Source organism: Rhipicephalus microplus, chromosome 3 (assembly GCF_043290135.1).
Source record: "Rhipicephalus microplus isolate Deutch F79 chromosome 3, USDA_Rmic, whole genome shotgun sequence".
In the NCBI taxonomy this organism is placed as follows: domain Eukaryota; kingdom Metazoa; phylum Arthropoda; class Arachnida; order Ixodida; family Ixodidae; genus Rhipicephalus; species Rhipicephalus microplus.
The window spans coordinates 158,898,676-158,913,736 of record NC_134702.1 but is presented as its reverse complement, the minus strand read 5'-3'; the positions used below and the strand labels follow the sequence as shown (position 1 = coordinate 158,913,736).

Here is a 15,061-nt window from a genome sequence, read left to right as displayed (position 1 = left end):
TACTCACTAAGAATATGTTGCAAATTGTGGCTTTAGAAAACATAGACCAACTCCAGCCATTCCACTTGTTCACTCTTTCCCGCAGTTTATCCACTTGGCTCCTCCAGTACGAATCGCTGTCTTTGTAGCATTCGAGGAGGGTCCCAAGTATTTCACCGGTGTCGTAACAAACATTATGCTGGCGAAACTGTCTGGGGTTTCTGCCCAGTCACCGTGCCAAAAGCCAAGGCATTTCTCCAAGTTTACAGCGCTGCCACTTGCAGCACACAAGTTAGTAATGCATTTGACAGCATCTGCAGTGCTGTCAGAGTCCGCGCAAAAAATGGCAATATCGTCCGCATAAGCCAACTGCCGGACTTCAGCCTCGTGCAGTTTTTGTCTGCACGAGGCTGACACAGCCATTGTCTATGACACTCAAACAAAAGGACTCTATGTACAAACAAAACAATTGTGGTGAGAGAGGACAACCCTGACGGACCGAACGCTTGACTAGGATGCGCTTCCCCACCACCTTGTTAGCGGTTAACCGCGTTGAGCAGTCTCGGTACGCCATGGCAACCCCCTCTTTGATTATTTTCCCTAAATTCACATAATCTGGGATGCACAGCAGAATTTCATGAGGCACCCTGTAAAAAGCTTTCTCGAGGTCGATTTGCAGCATTGCGACTCGCGCACCAATAGCGTCGCAACATTCGAGGATGCTCCGGGCTGCGTGTATATTAGTGAGGATAGTTCGACCTTTAATGCCGCACGTCTGATGTGGCCCCACCAGCTCCGTAATGACTGTTTGCAACTTTTTAGCTAGGATTTTCATGAATATCTTGTAATCTCCATTAGTGAGGCAGATTGGTTGGTAAGAATTTACTCTGCGCAGTGCAACGGGGTCTTCAGATTTTGGTGTAAGAACAGTGTGAGATGATGAAAAAGACGGGGGTAATATTTTCAGCTCGAATGCCTCACTATAAACGTCGGCTAAGAATGGGGTTATTTCTAACTTGAAACACTTATAACAGGCGGAAGTCAGACCATCAGGGCCAGGCGATTTCCCGGGATGCATATTTTCAACAGCACTCTTAACTTCCTCTTCCGAAATGGGTTCCTCCAATATTTCTTTTGTATTATTGTCAAGCTTTGGCATCAGCGGTAAAAAATCTTTTTTGAAACGATCGACATCAACTGAGCTGGTGGCGAATAAACCATTGAAGTGCAAAAAGAAAGCACGCTCGATAACATCTGCGACATCGCTCACTTCACCCTCGTGTTCGATTTCTGTTATCTGATTACGTCGCGCATGCCACTTTTCTGAGCCCAACGCTCTTTTCGACGGTGCTTCTGCCATTATCAGTCGCTCGGCTCTTGCCCGAACTATAGCACCGCGGTATCTTTCGACATCGAACCGCTCAATTTTACATTTCAATGCGCGATTATCTTCAAGAAACATGCCGGGCATTCTACATTCTTCGAGGTGCAATTTGTCCACGTTTCTGCGCATGTGCTTTTCTTCTGCGCCTTTTTCTCTGCTTATAGCGCTCGAGCGCTTCAAAGCCTTCAATTTAACGACCTGCTTGAAGTTCTCCCATTTTTCTCTAAACGTCTTTTTACTGTGAACTTTCATTTCAACTTCCGTCATTACTTCCTCCATAAATTTTTCATCACTCAGCAGATTCGAATTAAATTTCCATAGTTGCCACTCGAAGGCCCTTTCCGCTTCTTTCGTGCTAGCTACTACAAAGCTAACCAAGCAGTGGTCGCTAAATGAAACGGCGTTAACACGGTTTGCCTTGCAAAGCGGTACCAATTCAACACTCACGTACGCCCTATCTAGTCGGGCGTGGCTGGCTGCCTGACAGTGGGTGTACTGCATAGTCTGGCCACCTCCTAGAAATTCAGCCACATCCTCCAAACCATGTTCTCTTACTGTATCGCTTAAGACAGCGGTACTTGCATCCCTGTAATGTCGTTCGCTAGTTTTGTCTTTGGCTGAAAGGATGCAGTTGAAATCGCCAATAATGATAAGGAGCCTATTACATTCGGTATACTGCTTTATATGTTCGAAAAATATGCGTCTTTCGTCAGTGACATTCGGTGCGTTCAAGCACATTACACGCCATTCTAAACCCGAAAACAAAAGATCACAAACAATGAGCCGACCAGACGGACATGACGTTGAGGCATCTATTTTAGCACCCAGACTCTGCTGACGAACAACACGACCCGGAAGAAGTCCCTAAAGCATGGCTAACTATAGCAGAATACCGCGGCAAGAATTAGCGCACCATGCTCCCAGTTTCGTCGTCGCCATGGACTTTGGTCTCTTGGACTGGCTGTATGTCAAGGTCGAGGTCACTTACTAGTCGATTAAGTTGACATTGTTTTCTCCGTGAGGCCAGGCCACGCATATTTAAAGTGGCCACACGGATTGAAATTTCTATTTGCACCATTGTAAGGCTACGAAAAACCGAGGGGCATGGCGCTTACCTTACAACTGCAATTGCCTGCTGAATGCCTTGTCCCAGTACAGTCCTTAAGGTGGCGAAGGCGGCGTTTCCACCGTCTTGTGTTCTGTCAAAATATTTGGCCGTGGCCGAATGAGAGGCCGCCTAGCGGGAGTCGTTTTGGCGGGTGGTTAGTCCGGCGAGGAAGCAGTGGTGCCCTTGTCTTTTTTCCCTTCGTCACGAGGACGCTTCCCCGTCACAGTGCCATTGTCGCTTTCCATCCCAGTCATCGGTTCCGCCTCGGAGGGGGTCTCGTCTGCTAAGCCAAGAAACGTGTCGCCGGTGCTGCTTGCATCCACCTTTTCACTGCTTTCTCCTACGCCTTCGTATGGAATCCCGGCGCCGGGCTTACCTGGTGCTTCACCCACGCCCTCTTCTTGACAGCATGACAACCCATCTTCCACAGCAGAGTTTGGGTTAACTCCTGCTGTTTCTTCCGAGTCTGCTTCGTCCATGAGGTGCTCCAGTGCATCACTTTCCTGCGCTGGTCCGGTCACACTGGCATATGTCTTCGCGCAGTCGTCGTCTTCTTGGCCGAAGCGGCGACAACGACTGCAGCGGGGTACTCAGCAGTCGCGACGTATGTGACCGGTACTCTTGCACCGTAGGCACAACGGTGCACGGCCCGGAACGACAACGAGAGTCACCTCTCCGGCAATCTTGAGATGGTGCGGAATGTCATCCACCTTGACGTCGCATTGCAGCTTTAGTCCCACAGACCGCGTCATTGAACCCTTTTCAGTGATGCCTGGTGCTCGCCACTTGTCCCGCTTCACTTCGAATACTTTCCCATAGGGAGTCAAGGCAACACGCACGTCTTCACCGGTCACGCCGTGCAGCAACCAGTGAAGCTTCAAGCAAACCTCGTGGTTATTCGGGTCAATGAGCAAACATGGGCGATCCTTTGCCTTTACATCGACGGCGGAGATCAACTTCCGAGCAGCCTCAGCACTCGTCAGTGTCACAGCCCATACGTGGTTCAAGTGATACGCCCCCAACGCCAAAACGTCGTCGAGCGCACCAAGCTTGGCCAAAGTGTCCCGGTGATCTCACGCGGTGAGGCCAGGCTCTTGGATCACCATGCATGAAAACGGTGTTCGCAGCGATACGTCCAGAAGGCAGATTGGGCAGAATCACCTGATAATCGTCGGCGCTAGGCGCGAAAACCCTGTGCCGCTGAAACCGCTCCGTCGGAGCCGAACATTCCGCGACCGCATCGCTCGAAAGCCGGAAGTGGAATCCCACTAGACCACGCCAAGAACGGGGAGGGGCGGTGCGATCGCTTAGCCATTCGGCCAACAGGGTAAAAGTATTGAAGTTACAAAGCGTTTGCAAATTGGAGACTTGATGATAGCAGATAAAAGAAAATACTTCCGACAAAGCCAGGTATCCTAGCCACTAGACCATGCCGGAGAACGAAGAGGAACGGAACGATCCCTTAGCCATTCGGCCAACAGGGTAAAAGTATTGAAGTTACATAACGTGCGCAAATTGGAGACTTGATGATAGCAGATATAATAAAATACTTCCGACACCGGGAAGCGAACCCGGGCCTCCTGGGTGAAAGCCAGGTATCCTAGCTTCTAGACCATGCAGGAGAACGGAGAAGGACGGAGCGATCGCTTAGCCATTCGGCCAACAGGTAAAAGTATTGAAGTTATATAGCGTGCGTGTTACATGCTGCCACTCTAGCGTCGCCAGCGTGAAGTCGGCGACGGGAATGACAGCAGGTCGGTTCGTTCCGTACGCAAGCAGAGACAGTGAAGAGATCAGAGACGTGAGAAAACAAAACAACTTTACTCTAGTGATATTGCAGCACACGGGATCTAATACAACACTTCAATACAACTAACAAAATACATCGACACTTGATACAACTAAAGAAATATATAACAGAAACGATAAACCAGCTTACGAGAGAGAACTATTACAAGCTACACAAACTAACAACAATAAAACTACGGAGTAGAAAGTTCGAAGATATAAACAGGTGAAGGCATACGTGTGATGACCGGCAGCGTTGCGTCCCCGACGATCGGATGCGAGAAGTCGAAGAGAGTTCTGGCACGACTGCGATGTCTGCGGTGTTGTAACGCTGGTGGCTCCGGGAGGCTAGTGCTTGCAGGTGACTTCGAGCAGGTTGAGCTAACTCGAGGCGAAGTCCCGATGTCTACGTTGCAGACGTTAATATCGCGTCACAACTAGACGAACGGCTAAGTTTAGGTGGCCAGCCGATACAGAGCCACACTAAAAACTTCTAGAAGAGATGCTTGTTGATCTGTTTCTACACCATGTTGGTCAGCGACTAGTCTGCCTAGCAGGGCAAACTCCTGCGCTTAAATCCCCCTCGTGTCTCCTCGCTCTCTTCCTTGGGGACAAGAGACCTCTACCTGGGTCCAATCATGCGCGTTTAATTGATGGAAACTCCGCCCCAAAAATATTTTGACCCCACCCCTTTTTAATTGGGAAAGGGCCCGCAACTAGCGAGAGTGACAACCTGTCGGGTTGTTGTCATACGGCTTGGCCACCAGAGCGTTTCCCACGCTTTTCCCCGTGGAAACGGTCAACCACTCAGCTCTCAGCCGGAGCGTCTCGTAGTCTAATCCTTGTTCGGGGTATACCGTGGCCTTCTACGACCTTGCAGACGCCGCCACAGTTACAAAAAGATTAACCGTCGGCGGCGACGTTCTAAGAAGAGCACCCCATTCTGCCCTTCTCGGCTCCCTTTCGTGCGCCGCTGTTTCTCACGGTCAGTCGGCGAGTACGGCGCCCGTTAATTGCCGTGACGCGGTGTCGCCAAAAATAGCCGTCCGTGACATTGCCCCCCACTTTCAGAATGTTATTCATAACATTTGTTCACACGGAGGAGAATTTTTTCGACAACAAGGAACAAAACACCACCAACAAGCGAGGCATGAGGACTGTCCCTCTCATACACAACATACATAGGCAGAGTGCATCAAAGTAACAACAAAAGGAAAAACAATTGTTAGAGTACCAGCTTCATTTACACGCAACAATATCAATGCGCAATACAACCAAGAAGAGGGAATAGCCGTGTACGGCAGCCATCAATACAGAATACACTGCACGAATGTATACTACGAAACAAAACGGAACAGGTGCGCTCCTCTACTGTAGTGCAATCCTTCAATGTGCATTACAGCAAGTAAATCAGCCAATGCACCAAGCAACAAGAAAATAACTCAAACTACACTTCTTATACAATGAAATACGCACATACAAACAGAAAACAACCGACGGAAGGAAAAAAAACAACATGCTCATAGACCTCAAGAACTATATCCGGCTCAAGTAATCGGCTCCCACGTTTTCGCTACCCTTAATATACGTAATGGTGAACTGGTACTCTTGGAGTAGTAAACTCCATCGAAGTACTCGAGCGTTCAGTTGTTTCGCCTGTTGGATATAACTCAGAGGCTGGTGGTCTGTTTGGACACAAAAATGTACTCCATAAAGTACATGGAGAATTTCGGAATTCCCCATACCAACGCGAGACATTCGCGTTGGATGGTACTATAGGAAGCCTTCCGTGGAAGTAGCTTTCGGCTGGCATAAGCTGTGGGGTGGAGCTTGCCTTCGTGGGCCTGCATGAGCCCGGCTCCGAGACTTGTGTCCGATGCGTCCGTTCGAAGTACGAATGGTTGGGGCAAATCTGGTAGCCGTAGTATCGGCTCCGTCGAGACATGTTGTTTGAGACTTCGAAAAGCCTCCTCGTGGGCTACTGTCCATTTCACCGAGTTAGCTTCGCCCTTCCGTGTTAAATCTGTAAGGGGAGCGCTGACTTCTGCGTAATTCGGGATAAATTCCCGATAGTACCCGGTCAAACTGAGGAAGGCGCGCACTTGTCGCTTGGTTGAAGGACGTGGTGCAGCTTCGATCTTGTCGAGTGTTTTCCCCAGTGGTTGCAATCTGCCCCTGCCAACTCGGTGTCCCAAGAAGTCGATTTCTTCTACACCAAGTTCGCATTTACTGGGGCGCACTGTAAGCCCGGCCCTCTGTATGCGCTCAAAAAGCAGTCCCAGGGACCTCAGGTGCTCTTCCCATGTCTCGGTGGCTACCAGTACATCATCGTAGTAGTGGTCCACACCGGGTATACCTTCTGCAACCTTCAGCATCAACTTAGCAAATACAGCAGGCGCTGTCTTGATGCCGAATGGCATAAAGCGGAACTGATATAGTCCCGTTGTCGTCGAGAAGGCCGTCTTCGCTTTGGACTCTTCAGTCAGCGGGATCTGCCAATAGCCCTTCACGAAGTCGAGCTTCGAAAAATACTTCTTTCCCACTGTAGCAAACACCACGTCAGTTCTTGTCATAGATTCGGAGTCGGCCACCAGAACGTTGTTCAGGCGTCGAAAATCGATACACAGTCGATTTGTCCTGTCGGGTTTCTTTACCAAAAATGACTGGCGAATTATAAGGGGACTCTGATTTCTCAATGATGCCAAGCTTCTCCATATCCCGCACCTCTTTCTCTACACCTTCCCGCGTTGCAAAGGGAAGAGGGTATTGTTTCACGTGGACGGGGTTACTCGTGGTGTGTTCGAGGTTGCAGTGGACCCAGTCAGTTTTGCCCGGGACATCCGAGAAAATACGAGCGTGTTCCCTGACAATTTTTTGCAGCTGTCCAATCTGCTGAGCGTCCAGTTTGTCGGAGAGCTTCACGTCTTCTTCTCCTTCTACTTTCAGCCAGTCAGGGGTTGGAATATTCTCGTCGTCGCTCGATTCCACAACGCCAAATGTCACGTTGCACACCTTGGTGGAGGGGCTGTCTCTCTCCTCGTATCTTTTTAGTAAGTTGGCGTGGAAGATTTTTGTGCCGCCAGCCGTGTCTACGACGTAGTCAGCTTCACCTTTCTTTTCCCAGACTTCAAAAGGGCCCCTCCATTGCAGCAGCAGCTTATTCGTGTCGGTTGGAAGTAAAATTAGTACCTTGTCTCCGGGGTTTAAACTCCGCTCCTTCGCCTTTCGATTGTACAGCTTCGTGTACCGTGCTCCGGCTTTTTCCAACTCCTCGTGTGCCAGGCGGCACGTTTCCTCCAAACGGTTCCGAAGATCGAAGACATGCTGGTACGTCGTCTTAGCTTCTTCAGTCAAGTCGGCGTTCGTCCACAGCTCCTTCAGTATCGCCAAGGGTCCCCTCACATGGCGGCCGTAGAGAAGCTCGAAGGGTGAAAACCCCATACTGGTTTGCGGAACCTCCCTATAGGCAAAGAGGAGAGGTGCCAGGTAGCGGTCCCAATCTCTCAGTTTTTCGGCGCACATGCGCTTCAACATTAATTTTAAGGTGCCGTTGAATTTTTCTACCAAGCCATTCGCCATGGGGTGATATGGGGTGGTGTGGAGCTGGCGCACGGAAAGGAGCCGCGCTACTTCCTTCATCAGGTCCGATGTGAAGTTCGTGCCACGGTCGCTCAGTACCTCGTGGGGGACGCCAAATCGGGAGAACATCTCGACCAGGGCTTCGGCCACTCGCTCAGTTTCGATACTCGGGAGCGCCACCGCGTCTGGATACCGGGTGGCATAATCCATCAAAGTCAAAATGTATCGGTTCCCATGTTTTGAGGGCGGGTGAATCGGTCCCACTATATCGATCGCCACTCGCTTGAATGGCGTGTCGATTATGGGTGCCCTCCCCAATGGAACATGTGGTACACGGCCCTTTGGTACGGCGCGCTGACAAATGTCACATGAGGCGTCTAACCTTTTCACGTTAGCTGTGATGCCTGGCCAAAAGAACTCCTCCGAGATCCGTTCCTTGGTTTTCTGCGTGCTCAAGTGTCCTGCCATTATACCATCGTGTGCCGTTTTAAGCACAGCTTCTCGGTGGCAGCGCGGAACGACTAATTGGCGTACAAGCCGTCCGTTGGCCTCTGTGTACTGTCGGTACAGCAGTCCCTGTTCTTGTTTGTACTCTATGATTGCCTTCTCGTTTCAGCATGTTTGCTTCCTGCCGATCTTCTCAAAACACTGTTTGAGTGTCGCATCTCCCCTCTGCTTGCAGCCATAGTTATCTCTCGGCAATCCCGCCGTGGTCCCAGGCGTACGAAGCTTGGCAAATTTTCCCGACTGTGCGTGCGCTTGGGAACGGGTTATAGCTGCTGCCACAGGCTCTTCTCTTAACTCCTTTGTCGCGACTGGGTTTTCAGTCTGCTTTCTGGGATCATTAGGAGGTCTTACGCTCTCGATATTGCCCAGAATGAGGTCATACAGTGGATCTTGCAGACATAGTGCTGTCAGCTTGCCAGTAAAGTAGGGGGTGTCCACCTCAATCCGTGCTTTGGGCAGCATACTCGCTGTTCCGTCAACGAAGTAGACGAGTCTGCTTGTACCTGTCAGCTCGTCTTCCTTCACCAACTTCCTCCGCACGATTACTGTGTTGCACCCCGTATCCCGCAACACTGATATGTCTGTGCCTCGGAGGGTCCCTGTGGCCACTGGTAGGTTCTCGGCCAGATTTTTCGGTGGTGTCACGCTTACGGCGTTGACGACGGGGACTTTTTCACCATTCCTAAGCTCGACATACCCGTCGCATATGGGATCCTCACGCGTTTCCCTTGGTGCGTAGAGGCAGGACACCTGGAGGGAGTTATTTGCTCCTGACCGGCAGTCGTTTGCCCTATGTCCTTTTTTCCCACACTTGAAGCAGACGTTGGCTACATTAGCGGCAGGTCTGTTGCGACACAAGTGCGGTGGGTGATTCCCACGATTGCAAATATAGCACCGCGGTAGTGGTGAGTGGCTGTTGCTTCCTTTTTTGTATTTCCCCTTTTCGTCCTTTATGGGACCATCTTTCTTTGTTTTCGCTAGGCTTGCTCCACCCTGAGCTTCCAAAAACTGGTCTGCCAGCTCAAGCATGTCTTCCAGAGATTCCGCCCTCCTTTCTTTCAAATATAATGCCAAGTTCGAACCACATCTATGCAAAAACCTCTCTCTAATCAACAATGCTCGGAGGGACTCGAATTCTGTCTGTTTTGGACAGCTCAACCCATCTATCGAAGTAGTGTCTTAAGCGAGCCGCGTACTGTGTTGCTGTTTAACCCCCTACTGGCCTCTCCTTATTAAACTTGTCTCGGAACCCATCCGCCGTGAAGCGAAAGCGCTTCAGGAGGGCGGTTTTAACCTTGGTGTAGTCCGCTGCATCAGCAGGCAGTAGCCTGCCATAAACACTTAGCGCCTCTCCTGTAAGACATGTCGAAAGCACCGTCACCCATTGGCTTTCAGGCCACTTTTGCCCTCTGGCGATGCTCTCAAATCGGCGTATAAACGCATCTAAGTCGTCCCTTCCTTCGTCAAAGGTGACAAGCAGTCTACCTGCGTGTATTCTCAAACTCGGCTCCTCCCCGGCATCGCCGTGCTCACTGCTGGATCTGCTCACACTGCTACTCTCATTGAGGCAAATCTTTAATTGCAGTAACTGCACTTCCCGTTCTCCGGCTTCCCTAGCCGCTTCCCTTGCCGCTTCTCGTTCTCTCTCCCTTTCAACGCGTTCTCTTTCCTTTTCTTGGCGCTCTCTCTCCTTTTATTCGCGTTCTCTTTCCTTTTCTTCGCGTTCTCTCTCCCTTTCTTTTTCCTTTTCCTCCCGGGCCAGTGCCCGCTCTTCTCTGGCTAACGCCTGCGCCTGTTCCTGCTGCTCCTTAACCCATTGTCTCAGTTCCGCGCCCTCGAGGCCTAACTGTTTACCGTGTGCGATCCACTTATCAAAATCCATACACTTCATACTGCAAATTGTCACTATAATGCCCCTATAAAAACAGCGCAATCATTGCAGGATGCAACCGCTTCAACTGTGCGGACGGTTCTCGTTCACCCCTCACTTTCTTACTCTTGTACGGAACGTCCTGTCTCGCGGACGCCAGTTTTGTTACAAGCTGCCACTCTAGCGTCGCCAGCGCGAAGTCGGCGACGGGAATGACAGCAGGTTGGTTCGTTCCGTACGTAAGCAGAGACAGTGAAGAGATCAGAGACGTGAGAAAACAAAACAACTTTACTCTAGTGATATTGCAGCACACGGGATCTAATACAACACTGCAATACAACTAACAAAATACATCGACACTTGACACAACTAAAAAAATATATAACAGAAACAATAAACCAGCTTACGAGAGAGAACTATTACAAGCTCCACAAAATACCAACAATAAAACTACGGAGTAGAAAGTTCGAAGATATAAACAGGTGAAGGCATACGTGTGATGACCGGCAGCGTTGCGTCCCCGACGATCGGATGCGAGAAGTCGAAGAGAGTTCTGGCACGACTGCGATGTCGGCGGTGTTGCAACGCTGGTGGCTCCGGGAGGCTAGTGCTTGCAGGTGACTTCGAGCAGGTTGAGCTAACTCGAGGCGAAGTCCCGATGTCTACGTTGCAGACGTTAATATCGCGTCACAACTAGACGAACGGCTAAGTTTAGGTGGCCAGCCGATACAGAGCCACACTAAAAACTTCTAGAAGAGATGCTTGTTGATCTGTTTCTACACCATGTTGGTCAGCGACTAGTCTGCCTAGCAGGGCAAACTCCTGCGCTTAAATCCCCCTCGTGTCTCCTCGCTCTCTTCCTTGGGGACAAGAGACCTCTACCTGGGTCCAATCATGCGCGTTTATTTGATGGAAACTCCGCCCCCAAAAATATTTTGACCCCACCCCTTTTTATATGGGAGAGGGCCCGCAACTAGCGAGAGTGACAACCTGTCGAGTTGTTGTCATACGGCTTGGCCACCAGAGCGTTTCCCACGCTTTTCCCCGTGGGAATGGTCAACCACTTAGCTCTCAGCCGGGGCGTCTCGTAGTCTAATCCTTGTTCGGGGTATACCGTGGCCTTCTACGACCTTGCAGACGCCGCCACAGTTACAAAAGGATTAACCGTCGGCGGCGACGTTCTAAGAAGAGCACCCCATTCTGCCCTTCTCGGCTCCCTTTCATGCGCCGCTGTTTCTCACGGTTGGTCGGGGAGTACGGCGCCCGTTAATTGCCGTGACGCGGTGTCGCCAAAAATAGCCGTCCGTGACAGTGCGCAAACTGGAGACTTGAAGATAGCAGATAAAAAGGAAATACTTCCGACACTGGGAATTGAACCCGGACCTGCTGGGTGAGAGCCAGGTATCCTAGCCACTAGACCATGCCGGAGAACAGAGAACGGCGGAGGGATCGCTTAGCGATTCGGCCAACAGGGTAAAAGTATTGAAGTTACATAGCGTGCGCAAATTGGAGACTGGATGATAGCAGATAAAAGAAAATACTTCCGACACCAGGAATCGCACCCGGGCCTCTTGGGTGAGAGCCAGGTATCCTAGCCACTAGACCATGCCGGAGAACAGAGAGGGACGGAGCGATCGCTTAGCGCTTCGGCCAACAGGGTAAAAGTATTGAAGTTACATAGCATGCGCAAATTGGACACTTGATGATAGCAGATAAAAGAAAATACTTTCGACACCGGGAATCGCACCCGGGCCTCCTGGTTGAGAGCCAGGTATCCTAGCCACTAGACCATGCCGGAGAACGCAGAGGGAAAGAGCGATCGCTTAGCCATTCGGCCAACAGGGTAAAAGTATTGAAGGTACATAGCGTGCGCAAACTGGAGACTTGATGATAGCAGATAAAGGAAAATACTTCCGACACCGGGAATCAAACCCGGGCTTCCTGGGTGAGAGCCAAGTATCCTAGCCACTAGACCATGCTGGATTTTTTTCGTTATTACCTGTTTATCTTTACAGGTGTTCACACAGAAACATGAATGATAAAATACAGTTGGAACAATATTTCATCCGAAGTGCTCATATTAAAAATTTTTCAGGTTGCACAATTCCTCTAACATTGCTAGCCAGCTGGGAGGTTCTTGTTGTTTATACACCTCAGTGATATACCGCATTTTTGCAATGAAGTTCTCCCGGACAGGACGTATGTTCTGGTCACGATGTCTGTAAGCCATTGTGGTCTGCCAGATGCTGTGAAGGATAATTAACATAACCATGTCGTTTGGTATGCCGTCGACATCATCGACACAGAGAAAACGAATGCCATGGCTTGTAATGAGGAGATCTTTTTTCAATGTTCTTTGAAGGATGTCCCAATGAAAGACAGCGTCCCAGCAATGAATTAACACATGTTCTATTGTCTCAGGTGTTTTACAAAGTAAAAAAATTGGTTGTTCATGGTACATCGATTCCCTTGTCCGCTAGCCACTGCTTTACGGGGAGAGTCCCGGAATGTCATTTAAAAAAGAAAGTTTTTGCCCCTGCTTTTACTTTCATCCTATTGACCCCTTTCAAAACGTCCTGTCCGGGTCCTCCATTGAACATAGATCTGTACAAAGGTGTTGGAAACAAGATATCACAGAGATCTCTGTACAGATTTTTTCGCTTAATTGTGGCAAGATATTCTAGCGAAAAGCGCACTTTCAAAAACTCAAAAGACTGTATAACTTATTTAAAAAAACCAGTCACATATCGACACATATCACTGTTTGTAGACACAACAAAATTTGGGATGCGTGATGACAGCCTTACTTTTATCACTGTTTGCAGAAATTTGTTTCTTTGATCACGAAGAAAAGTAAAACGAGAGACAACTTGTCTAATAAATAAATGACATAAACTGAGTCCGCCATTGCTAACGGACTGCATTAAATTAGACCGGCTTGTACGTTCCCACGGCGATTTCCACACAAACGCAGCAAAAATCCTGTGAAGCTTCTGTACATTGACGCGTGACATACAGATAACTTGCATGACATACCAGATTTTCGATATCAAAAACATGTTGCACACAGTTGCACGTGCGAATATAGACAGATCCCGACCACCTCAGGCGTTTGTTTTTTGCCTGAGGGTTTCTGCTTTACCTTTCCACTAATCCGCGTTGTCGCGATAGCTGTCCAAGGGTACACCGAGGTACCTTAGGGGTTTGCTTTCCCATTTTACGTTAAGGTATACCTCGGGCCTCACATCCCAATTGCCGTACCAAAAGGCAGTTGTTTTTTGACAGGTAATTACACTGCCCGTCATGTCACAGAATTTATTTGCCATGTAAACGACTTCACATATACTTTGTCTATCTAGGCAGAGTACTGCCACATCGTCAGAATTTGCGAGTAATTTTATCTCCGTGTTCTGTAACCGAAAGCCTTGCACACTTGAGTTTTGAATGATTGATAAGCCAAAGGATTCTAGGTAGATGGCGAATAACAATGCTGAGGCCGGGCATTATTGTCTGATAGAACTTAGTATTTCAATTTCTTCACTGAGCTGCTTATTGACTATCAACTGCGTTACACACTGTGAATATGACATCTTCAAACCATCAAAAATTACGTCACCAACTCCCACATGCTTCAACACACTGAACAATACTTCATGGGAGACACGGTCAAAAGCTTTCTGTAAATCTATCTGCATGATTGCTATTCGTTCTTCAAAGGCGTCAGAAATCTCTAGTACACTTCTTACTATATGTATGTTCGTTGTGATGCTGCGGCCATTTATGCCACATGTCTGGTGTGTCCCTACAATCTTTTTTAATGATGTTCTGAATTCTCCTGGCTAAAACCTTCATGAATATTTTATAATCAGTGTTCAAAAGACTGATAGGTCGATATGACGTTACAGATTGAAGTTTGCTGGTATCGTCTGTCTTCGGAATCAAGGCAGTATGCGCCTGCGTGTTAGAGCGTGGCAGTTTTTTTCTTTTGGTATGCTTCTACGATAACTTCGTATAGCGCAACTGCCATGTTTTCTTTATAAACTTTATAAAACTCCGCCCCGATTCCATCTGGGCTGGGCGTCTTGCCTGTACTTAGGTCATCAATAGCTTTTTTCATTTCCTGTACGCTGATAGGAGCCCCTAATATTTCTCGTGTATCAGCGTCAAGCTTAGGCATCGTATCAAGAAAGACATCACTAAAACCTGTGGCCATCGGTACTCGTTTTCTGAGCAGATTGCGATAATGGTCCTCAAACGCCTCCATTATCGGACCTTTTTCAATCGTCAGTGTGTCATTGCGTACTATTTCTCTGAGTTCATTTCTTTGTGCGTATTTTTTTCGTCCCCCAAAGCTCGTTTTGTCGGTGTCTAACCTCTCCAAAGTTTTTCACTTCTAGCTCTTATTATAGCGCCTTTATACTTCTCTTTATCTAATATCTCCAGTTTGTTTTTAGTATCTGTTATTCCATTGGTAAAGGAGCCGGGTTTCACAGTTTCTTCCTGCAAGAGCACTTGTAATTGCCTTCGCAGGTTCCTTTCCGCCTGTTTCTTCTCGAATTTATTTTTTGTAGATCGTTCTATTGCATTCATTTTAATTTCTTGTTTGAAAATTTCCCACTTTGTTTCCCAGTCATCTTTCTGATTACCGTAGAGTTTAGTAAGGGCTTCGGTTACATCTTTACCATAAGATTCATCTTTCAAGATGTGGCTGTTCAGTTTCCACAAGTGCCAGTTAAATTTCGGAGTCATGTCTTTAGTGCCAAGTGTGAAATTAATCATACAGTGGTCGCTGAAAGACACTGGTGTAACAACATATTCGTCACAGCACATAATAAGGTCAGTGATA

At 48.6% G+C, this 15,061-nt stretch overlaps 2 non-coding genes across 2 annotated transcripts; both read right to left on the bottom strand.

Moving 5' to 3' along the window:
• Positions 1–11,941: 11,941 nt before the first annotated feature.
• Positions 11,942–12,013, bottom strand: TRNAE-CUC (transfer RNA glutamic acid (anticodon CUC)). The gene has a single exon. It is a non-coding gene; the product is annotated as a tRNA-Glu (tRNA).
• Positions 12,014–12,126: 113 nt separating this feature from the next.
• Positions 12,127–12,198, bottom strand: TRNAE-CUC (transfer RNA glutamic acid (anticodon CUC)). Its single transcript has one exon. It is a non-coding gene; the product is annotated as a tRNA-Glu (tRNA).
• Positions 12,199–15,061: the final 2,863 nt, after the last annotated feature.